Source organism: Ambystoma mexicanum, chromosome 10 (assembly GCF_040938575.1).
Source record: "Ambystoma mexicanum isolate Mex_15411 chromosome 10, UKY_AmexF1_1, whole genome shotgun sequence".
Lineage (NCBI taxonomy): Eukaryota > Metazoa > Chordata > Amphibia > Caudata > Ambystomatidae > Ambystoma > Ambystoma mexicanum.
In genome coordinates, this window is record NC_090932.1 from 366344569 (window position 1) to 366360398 (window position 15830).

Sequence of the window (15830 nt, forward strand, 5' to 3'; positions counted from 1 at the left end):
AATTAACCACCTAAAAATGGTTATAGAAGGCATCCAGGCAGAAATGGATCTTGCTTTGCTAGAGGTGCAATAACTATGCAAACATAATAACCAATCTGCTACGGATATACAATCATTAAAAAGTGAAGTGTTTAGGTTGATTTCTGAAAATGATTTAAAAAATTTGAGCCATCGATGATTACAAAGTGCAGGTTACAGTGATTTGTGATCTAATAATCAAACTGAGGAAAGTGAGCTCTGCACTTTACCAAGGGGTGCAAGGTTTTCATGCCCTGCTTAGTGAAATAAAACAGCAAAATTCAGATTTCAGAAATCAAGGAAATGTTCTCACTGCCCCATGAACAGCAGGGCAGGACTCTCACTGGGGCTATGACAAGTCAGTCTGGGCACTCTGCCAGCTGATGTACGTTTACCAGGACTGGGCAGGCTCCACTGTTGGAGGCTGTGCCTTTTTCTTCTGAGCAAAGAGGGATGGGTCAAGACAAAGCTTATTTTAAACCACTTAAAATCATGAAATCACTTAAGAATTTAATAAAACCCTTCAGAAAAGATTCAGGTGTGACTATCGAGGAACATTTGGAAAATGTTTTGGAATTATAGCGTACATTCTGAAAACACAATATGTTTGGTTTTTTCACCTCACAATTGATCCAGGCCATAGCAGTTTTATACCTAGCCTTAATGAGCAGGATCATTCACCATGGGATTATTTTCAGAGAGATCAGAAAACACTTCTCTCCATTTAAGTCTATTCAAGATGCAAAACGCGCATGATATAGTTTATCGGCAGGGCTGGGTGAATCCCCAAGACAGTTCTTGCAAACTTTGAAACAAGTATTTTTGAGTTTCGATGTGAGTTGTGATGTTCACTCAGTAGAATTCAGGAACACATTCTTTCATGGCTAACAGAAAGAAATCATTGCTGAGATAGCCCGTGAACTCACTAGAGATAAGTGTTTGCAGTGGACCCTAGATCAATCTACAAAGATATTTGAGGTAATGTCGTAAAAGCAAGGAATCGAAGCAGAAGGCAAAACGGACTGCCCCTGAAGTGTTAGAAATCAGATCAGGGAAAAACATGTCGACTGCACGAATTAAAAATTAAACATTAAACATTACAGAACCAGAAGGGTGTGGCTATTAGGAAAAGGCAGCACCCCAGGCAACTGTATTTCAATCCACAGACCCAAGTCAGAGGGATTCATACATTTTTCCCAGATAGTGTGACAATTCGCCACAAGTAGGGTTTTGGTATGACATGGTAGGGTCTAATAACACCCAAAGTCAACTACATAACGAACCTTATCAGGTTTTGGGGACACAGAGTAGATTTAACCATGCAACAATGATATATGGTAAGCAAGCAGCGCCAGTATATGTAGATAGATTAATTGAAAATGGAAATCAGCAAAGGGAGCAATATCAATCAAATTAGAGATCTAATGTGACCTACAGCCTTTGCTCCTATGCTCAGGCCTCTACAGCAGCCCCACGCTCCCCACCTCCTCTGTCCCGGCAGTTCAGGTGAAATGCTAACAGGAGCCAGTCTCCTGAAAGAAACCAAAATAGGACAGACACATATGAATCCAACCATTATCGGGCCAGAGCACAGAGAGATGATTTTAGGCATCTGGATAGATTCCAATGCTTAGAGGCACAAGTGGAAATGTTAGCTGAGCATATAGGAAGGCTGTGTGTGGGGCAAAAGCAACAGCTGTGTGAGAGTACTGAATATAAGAGTGTCATTGCACAGAGCATTGACAAATGACTAATCAGCCAGACTTCCCACACTGAAGGCACGAATGGGCCACCATTGACTGAACAAACTGAGCTGCTTAGTGATTTAAAATTAAGAAAACCAAGTGATGATAGAATAGGAAATAGAAACACACACAAGAAAGGGGTGTGGTTTAACCAAACTATTGGCTCCATTCAGGTGTGTGAAGATTAGGAAAAAGAAATGAGAAATGCATCAGAGGAACCCAAACAGCAAAGGGTTAGAAGACAATTAAAATAGAACATGGCACATGAAAAGGATGAGGAACATACACTTGAACAATTGATAGACAGTGAGCAAGTTGACCATTGCAGGTTTAATGGTGCATTGAATGCATCAGCAATAAATGAAACAAAACTGAATGAAATGATGGGTGAAAACAGGAAATATACAAAGATAGGTGATAGGCTTTCAATGCCTGATAATTTGAATAGTGCTCATATTTCCACAGAGATGAACATTCGCCAACGGACAATTGCAGGTGAGTTTCCAGAGGAATATTTCAAGCCACAGATGGTCCAAGAGGAAGCATTGACAGGTATGGTACTAAAGCCAGGTTAGTTCCAAACACAAAAGTTTGTCACACGGCCACATTTTGCTAATGAAAACACAAAACAGTTAAGGTTAGTGAAGGAAATCAAAATCATGCAGAGAAAGCAAAGAAGGAATGGGGTGAAAACTCAGGAGGCCCAGCTATACAAGGGGGCCAATCTGTAGCACAACTCAAAATGAATTCTCAGGACAGAAAAATAAACATGGAGATTGAAAAGGAGATGGGAAAAGGGGGGGCAATGTCATTTCACAAGCTCCTTTGTGTAGCAAGAAGCCAAGCAGGCCTAAAGAAAATGTGCCCTGAGATTAGTAACATTTCATATTTCCTATGTATACTTGAAGAATGTGAAGACAGATATTGGGCCTCATTACGACCCAGGCGGTAAGTTACCGCCTGGGCCGTGACTTTACCACAATGGCGTAAACTACGTTTACGCCATGGTGGTTGGCGGACTTACCGCCCCATTCCGACCTTGGCGGGGCGGTAAGTCCCCAATCCCCATTTACCCTTCCCCATTCCCATTTTTGCCCCATAGGGCATAATGGGAGTGGGGAAGGCGTTAATTACGCCACCGTAAATTACGGTGGCGTAATTAACTCCATGGTCCCTTAGCGCCATGGATTTTAACACCTGCTAAAAGCAGGTGTTAAATCCGCCATGGCGCTAAGGGACCTCGTACTCAGGCGGTAAGGGTCGGCGCTGTTTACGCTGCCGTAAACCCCTTACCGCCTGGGTCGTAATGAGGCCCATTATGTCCCATTTACAATTGAAGAGCCCTGCAATGTATTTGCAATGGTGGATACAAGTGCACACTTGACTGTGATGTCAAAGAAAATGTTGAATAGCATAAATAAAGGGAGACCCCCACAAGACGTGTTGAAATTGAGACAGATTGAAGGCCTGTGCATAATTTCAATGGGGAAGCGGTACCTGTGGAAGGTGCTACTGAAGTTAACATCAAGATAGGGAAACATAGACTGAGGCAAGAAGTGGTGGTCACACCTATTGAGAAAGCCCCATTCCTATTAGGAACAAATTGTCTGAAGTGATTGTCACGCCTCATTGATGGGCTAAATGGGGTCCTGTGGTCTTTGGCTAAAAAGCCCCTAAAACCTCAAAAAGTGGTGAGCCAGGTTAGCAATGCAAAGGAATGTCACACCATTGCTAGATCAGAAAGAGCAGTGGAGGTGTATCTTCCAAATGGCTGTGCACCTATTGTCACCTTCATTCTCATGTGTCAGGATGAAATGCAAGGAGAAAAAGAAAAGCAGTCATTAAAGATCCATTTGGATCCCAAGAAGAAATGGCAAACACAGATAGATAAAAACACATTGCATTTCTATCTAAGTGATGAAGACCATGAACAATGTGATGTTTCAGAGTCAGATTAGGAAATGTATATTTCAACCATTATAGAAGTACACATGTAGGAAGGTTAGGGCTGAATACCCATGCATGTGAATGGGCATCCGGAAATGATTGAGGCAGTTTTGGCCTTGGAACAAGAAAGGACTTTCATTAATGAGAAAGTGTTCAAATGATTGACAGAGAAGAGATACCAAGTTTTAAAATAAAAAAAAAATCAACAAATCTTCGGATGTTGATAATAACAGTATGGTCCAAAAGCATTCATCACAACATATGGATTGCAAGTGGAACTAAAGCGAAATTCTATCTGGGAAATCACATCATGCACCCTCTGTCCTCCGGGCCCAGGTTCCTGCTCACCTTGCCATGCTCCCGCACTGCCTCCGGGCCACCCCTTGCACTGGGGTCTGTATCTGTACCTATACAGTCCCCCCTTTTTCTTCCTGCACTTATCTGTCCTACCGTGTCTGCTGCTTTAACTCAGCACTTGCCACTTGCTGCCTGCAGTACAACTTTAGTTGTTTTTGTCATTTATTTATTTATTATTTATTCTGTTCTCCTTTTGCTTTACACTTTCCACGTCTCCCCCCTTCCTTGCACTTTTCCCCTCCCATCTCCCGTGCACTTGCGTGTTCTCAATGTCACTGGGCCTAGTAAGATCATTGTTTTGTTCTCCCCTGTTCCCCCCTTGCCTTGTTGCGTTGGCAAACACTTGTGTATGAGCGTAATAGAAATAAAATATCAATATCATTATCAAAGAATGAGTCTGGCTTCAGATTTCTTGAATCAAAAGGCTTGGTCCAGACTTGGTGAGCACCACCTCAACTTGATGATAGAAGGCAAGCATTTCGTTGTGATCAAATAATACCATATGGCGTTGAGCTTCATGTAAAAAAAGATGTTAATAATCCTGCATTCACAAGGCAATTCATAATGGTGTTGAAGCACAGAAACTGAAAGAAAATGAGGGAGCTGATGCATTTTTGGCTCTCAATGAATCCATGAGACAGCTGGGGCTAGAATGTGAATACACACCAATAGTGGAAGTTGGGGATGGGCCAATTGAAATACTTGTGAATAACAAAGGATGTCAGGATATTTAGAGGATTTTCCAGAATTTTCTAAAATGCTGAAGGAATAAATCTAGGCTGCAGATGCTTGCACAAATGCAGAAGAGAAAGACCAATAGAGAAAAATATTCATAGTATTCAAGGAGATATTCGCTAAAGATGCCTACGATTGTGGGCGTACTGATCTGCATGTTGCTACACTATCAGAAGGCTTTGGTAGGGAAACTGTATTTGTGCGACAATATAGGCTACCCTTGGCCTCTTTAGAATCTTTGGCAGAAATAATTAAAAACCTGTAGTCCAGAGGAATAATTAGACCGATTCACTGTACCTCAAACACGCACATGATAGGTGTGCTGACTTAAGGGAACTGAATAAGAGGGTGATTGTGTCAAGGTGGCCTCTCCTATTCATTGACCAAGGCCTTGTACAGATCAATGGGTCGAAGGGTTTTGCTACCTTAGATCTAACAGCAGCATATTGGTGCCTACCACTAGCAAAAGATATACAGAATCTATTTGCATTTACGTTCCAAGGGACTCAATATGCATGGAATCATACTCCCTTTGGCTTTATCAATAGTGGAGGTGAGTTTAGGATATTTCAGAACAAAGCGCTAGCGAATTCAGCCGAGAGGAGAACTGTGGTCTATGTGGATGATGTCCTGATAAAAAAATAAAGATATTAAAAGCTCTTTCAGTGAAATTAGACATATGCGCAGCCAGTTGCAAAAGGCTGGAGCAAATGTATCATTTCAAAAGGCGCAGTGGTGTTCAAAAAGGGTGAATTTCTTGGGACATGAAGTTACAGAGCAAGGGTTAAACCCACAAAAGAAAAAGGTAGAGGCCATCCAAAAGTTCAAAAAGCCTACGAAACTGAAGGGCCTAAGCAACTTGTTAGGAATGACAAGTTACAATTGGAAGTTCATTGAAGAGTACACAGAAATCACAACCAACTAAAATAATTTGCTGAAACAGGGAGTGCCCTGGAAATGGGGACAGGAACAAAGTGAGGCATTAGCCAAATTGAAAGGTTGTCTAATGAAGGCCCCATGTTTGGCCTACCTAAAGAAGAATCACAATTTCTTTCTGGGGCTAGGGTTCACAAACCTATGCGTAACAAAACCATTGCATATGCTAACAAATCATTGTCACAGGTGGAAACAAAATGTAATGAATGTGAAAAAGCACTTTTGATAACTGTGTGGGCATTACAACATTTATGCCCCATTATTCAAGGAAAGCATGTGATTGTTGAGACTAATCACCAGCCCCCTGCAATTCTTGCAGAGTAAAAGGTTAAGATCACGAAATTTAGTCCAATCAAGAATTACATCATGACCGCTGGCATTACAAGGATTCCCTGTGGAAGTGAGATATGGGCAGAATAAAAAAGTCTAGTAGCTCAGGACCTGGTGGATTTTCATGACTGTGCAGCTGTAGATGCTATAGATGGTGCGGAATTAGAAACAAATTAACTGAATTTGAACCACACAAGGCGTATGATGAAGAGGGGGTGCAGGAATCTCCCAACCGTGTATGTGGATGGATGTGCATATCACGTGGGAGTGATCCTGAAAAAGAGATGTTGGCAGGAATTGGGAATGGGTGGTCCAAATGTGAAGGTATCCCACGAGTGAGCATGAGTATATGTCCCAAAAGTAGTCAGGGGTCAGAATTGGGTGCAGTTTACAAAGCAATAGCCACAGTGGTTGAAAATAAATTGAACAAAATAGTACTAGTTACCGATTCTGGTCATGCCAGGAATAGTTTTGTAGAATACTTACCGGGGTGGAAGCTCAGGTGGATGGTCACTTCTAATAAAAAAACACTTAAACATGGAAAACTGATTCACTCGATCGACAATCTTGTTTCAGTGAATGAGATGAAAATTCACTGGAGGAAGATACGAGGGCATTCCAGAACACAAGGGGAAGATAAGGAAGTGAATGACAAGGCTGATCAATTGGTCAACATTGGAGCAGTGATGGGGAATTGTTTTCTATTTAGCACTTGCTCAGTGAGATCCAAGTGGATGTGGTAGCACATTCCAAATCTCACGGAGCAAGTGATGAAACAGTGGTGGAGTGATGCTTTGACCCGCCTGATAGAGACATCGAACCATAGGCATGTTGTGCAATCATCTGTGGGATGCAGAACAGAATGCTTTAACACAGGATTGAAAGGAAGAAAGGAATTGAGGGATGTTGAAGAATAAAAAAAGTTTTCAACTGCAAGACGGACTCTTGGTCTGAGAATCCATTTCATGTCATATCCAATGGGTGGTCCCTGTGTCCTTTTGTGGGTTAATGCTACATCATGCCCATGATGCAATAACATCGGCGCACAGAGGTTCGCAGAAAACATTTGAAATATTGAAGGAATATGCTTATTGTTTTCATATGTAACAAGATGTGGAGTTGTATACCCAGGGGTGTTTGGTGTGTGCACAGTTCCAGCCTGCCTCCTCAACACAGAGCACCAATAACAAAAAGGGGTCTGACACTTTCCTGGTCAGATTTGCAAATAGATTTAATGGGCCCAGTCCAAAGTTCATCAGAGGGAAAAAATACATGCTAAAGGTTACCTGTCTGATGTCTGAATGGTTGGGGTGCATACCGGCACTGGACTGTAGTGCACAGACAGCAGCTACATTGTTAGTGAACCACATATTTTCTAGGTTCTGTTTGCCTCAAAGAATCGAATCTGAGCATGGAAGCCATTTTCCCAATGCAGTGATGACCAAGATGTGGCAGATTCAGGGAGTAAAGAGGAAGCTACATATTTCGTACCAGCCATCTTCTAGTGGTGGTGTAGAACGATGCAACCAATCAATAATTGATATTCTTTAAATGTTTGTAGCTGAAGCATGGTCTAGTTGGGATTTGCAACTCCTTTTGGTACTGATGGCCATTAGGGCGACACTATCGAGGTCTACAAACCTCACTCCACATGAAATCATCACAGGCAGGAAAATGGTACTGCCCCAAGACCTATTGTATAGAACCAATGAGCAAGTCCTAATAAATTGACAATTCATGAATATGTGGAGGAGTTGAGAAAGTAATTGCAACACGTATTTGCATTTGCACAGAGACATTTGAAAAGAGTGCTGAGGGTGCCAAATCATACTATGACAAGAAATCATCTGTTAGGGAGTATGAAATAGGTGACCAGGTGTACAAGATCAATTTCGTGAAAGGCAAGAGCAAACAAACAAATTTATGGGATCCTGGCGTGGCCCATTCAAAACTGTGGACAAGGTTTCACTTGTAGTGTATAGAATAATGACCAAGGAAGGGGATATGGATGTGGAGCCGTTTGTCTGAGTGAATCAAATCAAGCCATTTCACCCCAAACATGAAAATCAGAGGCTGCAGCAATCTGGAAAGACCAGTTGGAAGTGAGAGCCGTAACAGTCACATTAGAATCAATGTGAGTAAGTCAGTGAGTTGAATGGCAGTAAGATAAGTAGCTCACAAAAGGGGTAAAAGGGGTTCATCAGAGCAGTTAAGTGGATGTGCTGCGTATGGTGCGCCTGAAGGGATTAATGAGAAGTTATGCCAGGCAGTTGGTAAACAAGGGAAATCCTAAACGAAAAGTATAATTGCTTAGTACTGAGCCTGTCTGTCTCGCTCTTCTGGTTTAGATTGCTTAACACGTTTCCTTCATCAGTCTTCTGTGGGCCCTGGAGCTGGATGTCGATGGAGCATGACCTCAGGGTGAATCAAGGTGGAGTCCCTGGGACCAAAAGGAGGGAAAAGGCGGAAAGAAACTCGCAGGCAAGAAAGAGAGTTCCAGATGACCCCACGGCAGTCCATGCTACATGGGAAAAAACACTGTGTTGTTTTGTTGAAGAATGTGTTGGTTATAATGCGTTTCTCAACCTCAACATGTGTTACACCAACAAATGGGCAAGTTCTGAGAAAACCAGGACCAGTTTCAGGAACTGAGGTGGAGGAGGCCTAGGTATTAGTTTGGGAAACAGAAGACTGTTATATCAGAACATTTACACCAGGGTGAATCCGGATTTGATCCTAGAGAGAAGCTTTAATGTCTCTGAGATTAAATCTGCTCAAGAAAAACAGTGGGTGCAAGTACATAGGGTTGAGGCTCAAAGAGCGGTAAGAGAGATCCTCCTACAGTTGGAAAATACTTTCATGAATTCAACTAACACTAAAAGGAAATGGAGGCAAACGATGGATGGTTTTCTTATTGCAGCGATTGTCGTGACAATAATCAGTGCCATTGTTGGGACATTTGTGTCAACAGCAATGCAGTGTCAGTAAGCAAATTGGATGACAAATACTTGAAAATAATTCAGCAGAGGCTGGATAAAGTCTGAGTTGAGTAGAAGGAGTTGCTTCAATACATAAATCAAACTATCCTGACCCTTAATGAGCAATCAGCACTGTTAGATCATGGTATAAATATCATGGTTAAACACAATAGGGTATGGGAGGACATCTTGAATGTGGTAAATACAATAGAAAATGTGTTGACATAGTTCCTGCAGGAGGCTAAAGCTGGGTGTCTCAGCTGATACATGGTCCCATTCCTTTGTATTTTGTCTCATTTGATATCATCCAGTAAATGATGGCTTGCATCACGCAATGAGATGTAGAAACAATTCAGGAGAAAATTGCATTTGAAATGGGAAATGCGATTCTCCTGTATATAATTGTGGAAAGGATGGGGGTGGATTTCTGTTAAGCATTCCATATATTACCCCAGAACTAATTTATCAGACTAAGCTGGTGCACAATGTGGGTTTCTGGCAGAGTGACAAATATGTCAAATTCGTAACTCCTGAGATGGTGGCATTTCAAACGAAGGGGCCCGATTTATGTTTGGATCCAAAATTAGACAACTGTGTAAAATTCAAAGAGTAGAATTACATATGGCCTAGGAAGCCATTTGTACATGATGCAACAAGTGTAAATTGTGGGTTTGTGGGCGGATCAGGGAGCACCTAAGTGTGTGCAGTATCTATAAGTAACCCAAGACCTGAAGAACTTGCACATGCTAAATTGATTAAACACAGGTGGCTGGTCAGTACTGGTGCGATTTATTATACAGTCACCCATCTTAATCACAGGTCATTTGTGGTCAAACCATTACAGTGCAACGTTTTCTATATGACCATACCCAAAGATACTGTGGTGACAGTTGGGGGGCTAATGGTATTTCATTTGAATGGGGATTTGTGGGAAGGTAAAGTGGATAATATTGAATTGCTCCAAATAAATAGGTGTCCCATAGATCCTAACATTGAGTATTTATTGAAGCACACACATGTGCATACAATCAAACTGAGTACACCCCAAAATAATATCACAATGAGTGACTTGGGCTTGGCAGAAGAGGATGTTCATGCATGGAGAGCCTTGCAATGGACGGAAAAGGGGTTGGTAATTATTGGTGGGTCCATGGCATCCAGCATACTATGGATGATAGTGCTTAAGATAAAATTGTATACCATGTCTTTTGCATTGGCAGTCGTTGAAAGAAGGAAGATACAGCTGAATGGAGAACATGATTTTTAGCCAGGTTTGGTGCTTCTGCAGAGTCACATGTTTAAGCAGTGTCCTCCACAGAAGAAAGGGAGAGATGCAGGGAGGTTGCCAGGCAATGATTTAGACATATACTAATAGTGCAGCATATGCTGTGTTCTCTATGGTTTATTGCATGGGTTGCTAACATAAATCACTAACATGGTTCACTAACAAAGGGGGTGACTGTAGCATTAGGGAATGAAATGGGGGTGATTCTGAACCAAACAACTGATGTAGGGGGTAGATTTGTGGCCTGCAGGCATTAGCATTACAACATTATAGCGTATGCATGGCCAAACAGCTTTGCTTGCAAGGTTAGATTCAGCAGAAATTAAAGGGTGAACAGCCTGCTTTGCAAGGTGAAATGCACAGTGTAACAAGATGGCAGTCCTTGGAAAATAAAGACATGATCATTGTTCAGAGGTGCAGGAGGAGAGGATAGGATATCTAATTTTCTTCCAAGCACAGGAAGAAACAGACGGAAGGTATGCAGTTTGTCAAGAAACAGATGGGGTGTGATGGGTGTTAGAAGGCACTGGAATATTCATGAAGAATCTCTCACTTGTTAAAGTTGGGAGTGACACGAAGGGCTGGAGTTGAAGGAAGTGTAATCGACAAGTGGGTAAAATGTGTAGGATGCATATGTGATATAGGAAAAGAGCTGGGTTCAGGAGAAAGGCTTAAATGGACTGCGAGCTGAAAGGCTGGGCTTTTTGTGTGAACTTTCTGCATGGGAGCCTGTGGATTTCGACAGAGATTTTTGCTGAGACTTTAAAACGCGGCTGCAATATCACAAGCTCTGAATACAAGCAAGGCCTTGGACTGTGTTTTCCGAATTTTGGAAAAAGATAATCAAAGAGAGAAAGCTGGGCTGTCATTTGTGGCTGTGCTGTTCAAGCATTAAAGCATCTTTTCAAGTTTCCCTGAAGCCTTGAAAGCTGCTGTGAGCTAGGGCGTTATCTGGCTAGCTGGCATTGTGAGAGGACTCCAAGCTGCAGTGACCCAAAGAATCCTGGGCTGAAGAATGGGGGCTATTGGAGTGGTGCTGAAACTGCAAGCAGGCCAAATGGTCTGGTAGTATGAAGTATCGTGGGTCACATGTCTTACACAACGCTGAAGCCCAAAGGTAAGTTAACAGGTACGTTTATAGGAGAGTAAGTACTGGGACATCCACGCAGCCCAGTTCAGCAGGTCCAACTGACAACCGTGGAACCCCGCACACCAAACATTAATCAACACTCCAAATGACATCACCAGCCAACCCCAAGCTCTAATTACAACATATCTCCCTCCCTTCAAAACCCTAAGAGGACAACACCTTTTCCACACCACTTCTTGCACACCAATTACAACACCTATCCCTTCCTACACTCCAAGGAGACAATCACTATCCTCGACACTGAAAGGAAGAAAAACACCCTAAAATCACATGGAAAAACCCACAACACACCAGATCCATAGAAAATGAAAACAGGAACCAGTGTGCCACAGATGGACCCATCAAAGAAATTTAAACAACAAGATCCAGCCCCAACCAGAAAACCTGCTGGTGAAGAACCCGTCACTAAAACTCATAACAAACTAATTCCAACACCCACCAGGACCCTCCCGGCCGCTAAGAGCACAACGGCACCACCGTGCCAGTACACAAAACACCTAGGGCCCCCAAAGCCCACCCGGCTACCCCAAATACAGTTAGAACCTCACTGCTGAACACCCTCATTAGAAGATAGAAGGAACACACCCCAGAGCCCAAACCGAACCACAGACTCTAAGGCAACAGCCCCCAACATTTATTTTATTTATTTATTTTACATTTATAAAGCGCTCACACAGCCCGCAGGCATCGAGGCGCTGTTACAGGAATTGTTAGTTTTTCTTAGTTGTGTAATTGTGTTTTTTCTTTGTCTTAGTTACGTATTTATAACGCGCTTAAACACTCAGAGGTTTCTAAGCGCGGACCCGGGGATCGAACCTGTTGTTGCTTTGTGTCGTCTTGCTTCCAAGACGCGCACGCTGCCGCTGTGCTATCCTCCCTGTTGGCTTAATATTGTGATATTGTGATTTTCTCGCTACGGTCATTATTTTAAAGGCCTTAAAATAAATGTGTATATATTTTTGATATAACAACTGTTTGGAGTAGTTTGTAAGCGCTCTTGCTTTGTGTGCTCATTGCGGGCTTTCAGTCACCCTCACCCCTCTTGAGACCTAGTCTTGACCGCCGCGATCGCTACCTTGATTGGTCTGGCTCGTCCAGAGGTTACCCTGTTCCAAGTAATTAGGTTGGCCTTCTGAACTTCTGCGCCAACATGTGCAACCTAACAGCAGCACCTCACTGTACTCCACACAACTCCAATGACTACACCCCAGGGCCCACATGGCTACCCCAGGATGTAAGTATACATGTAGCACCAACCTGACAGTAGCACCTCACTGCCAGCACTTCACTGCCCCGCCATAATCACCTGGATCCCAAGGCCCACCCGGCCACCCTGGAATATAAATGTGCAGCAACACCCTGCCACCTGACTGCCACAATCCCAAAAAAAGCACCTCACTGCACGCCTTAAAATCCCAATACCTATACCCCAGGGCCCACTCAGACACCATGGCATATAAATATATTTACGCAGAACCTAACTGCCACAACCTACAGCAGTGCCTCAATGCCTTTATAAGATCACGCAGAGCCCACCCGGCCACTCTGAAAATCACCAGGGGGAAAATCCCCTACAGACACACAAATAACGCCACAACACAAACAGATGGCAAAAAGCAAAAGTGGCATCCCAAAAAGCGGAATGCAAAATACACCCCAACCAAATGTCACAGCGCACAAAGTCAAGTGCTTATCCCCGTACCCTCATGTCATGAAAATAAAATGAAATAAATAATAATAATACAATTCAGCCCCACTCCACGCGGCCGCCCCCCTCTGGAAAGAAAACAACATCACATTGAAAGCACCCAATAATAGCAAACTGTCCGCCACAAACCCAAGAGAATGTCCTAAACAAACAGGCCACAGACATGAACACAACAGAATTCAAAAAGCATACAATGGCCCTTGACTGCTAACATCCACCCAAGGTCCAACCCCATGACATGCCCTATCCCCGAGGCCATAACGTATAAAAAACAAAACATAACCGGCCTCACCAGACATTTACCATACTTGGTCCTCTGGCCTTGATAGATCTCTCATACGCATGTATGAGCCCCACAGATCAGGATCCAGCTCCCGCAATCTCCCTGCCACTTTGTGGCACTTGTAGAAAGCTCCTCTTCGGTGCTGCCTTCCCCTGGCACACGTGAAGCAACTGAAGTAAATGTCCTCCCCACTAGATGCACCCACAGTGCTTTTCAACCTTCCAAAATGCATCCATTCCTTGTACCATACACTTCACCACTGCACCAAAAGTCATCTGCTCCACAACCAACAGTCCACAATATGGGCTTCGCTGCCCTAACGTGTGCCCCATGCAGCACTGCAAACTCTCTGGAGTTATGCGTTTCAGTGACGTGCGCGAACTTCCACACCTTTCATTGCTTTTTCAAAACATGCCTCTGCACGCACACGGTGTGAATGCTGCGTTCCAGAAACATGTTGTCATTCCCCGTGATGTTGCATTCCAGCAGGCAAAGATGGAACCTGACTTTCAACTCCTCCAATGTCATCACACGGATCACAGACTCCGAAGAGTAAACACAGCCTGCTGCCCCAAGCCCAACTCCTTTACCACCACTTGACAGCTACTGCTTGGCCAGGCATGAAATAACCAACGTTAGCGTGCAATCATCCGTATCCAGAAAGGTCACATGCATGCTGGCCGCTCCTCCCGTGCTGGCGCTGCCCGGCCACCAGAGCCCAGGCTGCGCTTTGCAGCCTAGTCAGCCCAGACCAAAACTCAGGCACCACCACTGACAATGAGCCACCTCGGCCCCTGAGCCACCTCGGCCCCTTGTCACACTCTGTTTCCGCTCGACCTTGTGACCCTTCCAAATTCCACAGGGCCCCCGCCTCGGACACCTGGACCACTCGACCTTGTGATCCTTCTGACTTCCTTACACCTGACAATGGGCCACCTCAGCCCCCAGGCAACTCTGCATCCCCTTGGCACCATGGACATTAACAGCACCACCTGCTGTTCCTCCACCCCATGGACTGTTGCTGCTCCGGCTCCTTACGCCTGAAGATGGGCACCTCGGCCCCCAGGCAAACTCTGCATCTGCTTGGCACCACGGACATTAACAGTACCGCCTGCTGTTCCTCCTCACCATGGACTTCTGCTGCTCCTGCACTGCCCGGCAAGCAGGATCCGTCAGGCCAACACCTTCTGGCCGTCCAAGACTGTAAGCAGCTGTATGGATGTCACCCCTGGAAGGCAGTACTCCTTACCTGCTGCCCCTTCCCAGCAGCAAAAACATCCTTGTTGCCAGTGAAGTATCGTGGGTCACCTGTCTTACACAATTCTGGAGCCCGAAGGTAAGTTAACAGGTATGTTTATTCTCAAGTAGTTACATAGAAGAGAAAGTACTGGGATATACACCCAGCCCAGTTCAGCAGGTCCAACTGACAACCATGGAACCCTGCACACCAAACATTCATCAACACTCCAAATGACATCACCAGCCAACCCCAAGCTCTAATTAAAACAAAGTACAAAGGTCTCACGTGAGTATTAATAGGGCCTAAATTAACTCAGATTTCTTGCAAGGGGTGATTAGGCCAGGTCAAACTGACCCAGAAGGCATAACTTCCTTAATCTCCATGGTACTCAATGATCTAGGATATTGCCTAAATCAAATTGATCATGGGAATAATTCTGCTGTGCAAGAGAGCCCATTATCTCTAATCTCAGACTAACTCAACCTTAGCTTGTGGGCAAGGGGTAAAATGAAAGTTGAGGCTATAGCTAAAATACATTTGCTGTCATAAACCATGTGCTTTTCATCCCCAATCTGTTAATATTAAACAGGGGGAGACAGCTGAGAATGTCATGCCATGTTATACACATTATCAATGAATGCCAATTAGGGTTACAAGAACCCAAAGAAAACTGACAGTGTAGAATTGCATATTCTGTTTTCCTTTTATCTTACAACATGCACTGTTGAATTTATGTTTTACTGGCTGATTTTGGAATGTGATGTTTCATTTTCCATGTTGAAGATGTTTTGTTTTCTTACCTATACCTATAACCAGTGCAAACAGAATTGTTATAACCTAGTTCACGGATCTAAAAATGTTCATATACAGGAATGGATTGTGAGCCTACATGATGGTCTGTTTTTGTTTTTGTGTGGCCTATTCAATTTACGACATACAGTGTTAACATTTGGTGTGTGCGTAGTGCAGTACTAAGCCTTGCTGGTCTCTAGGCTATCCTGGGGTAAAGAGTATAAAGGGAAAGTGGCAAAGAAGGTTTCTTACAGAGCTCAAAGATGTGTGCAGTGGAGGAAGCAACTCTTGGTCTCAGGGAAGTGAGTGACTGTTTTGGAGGCACT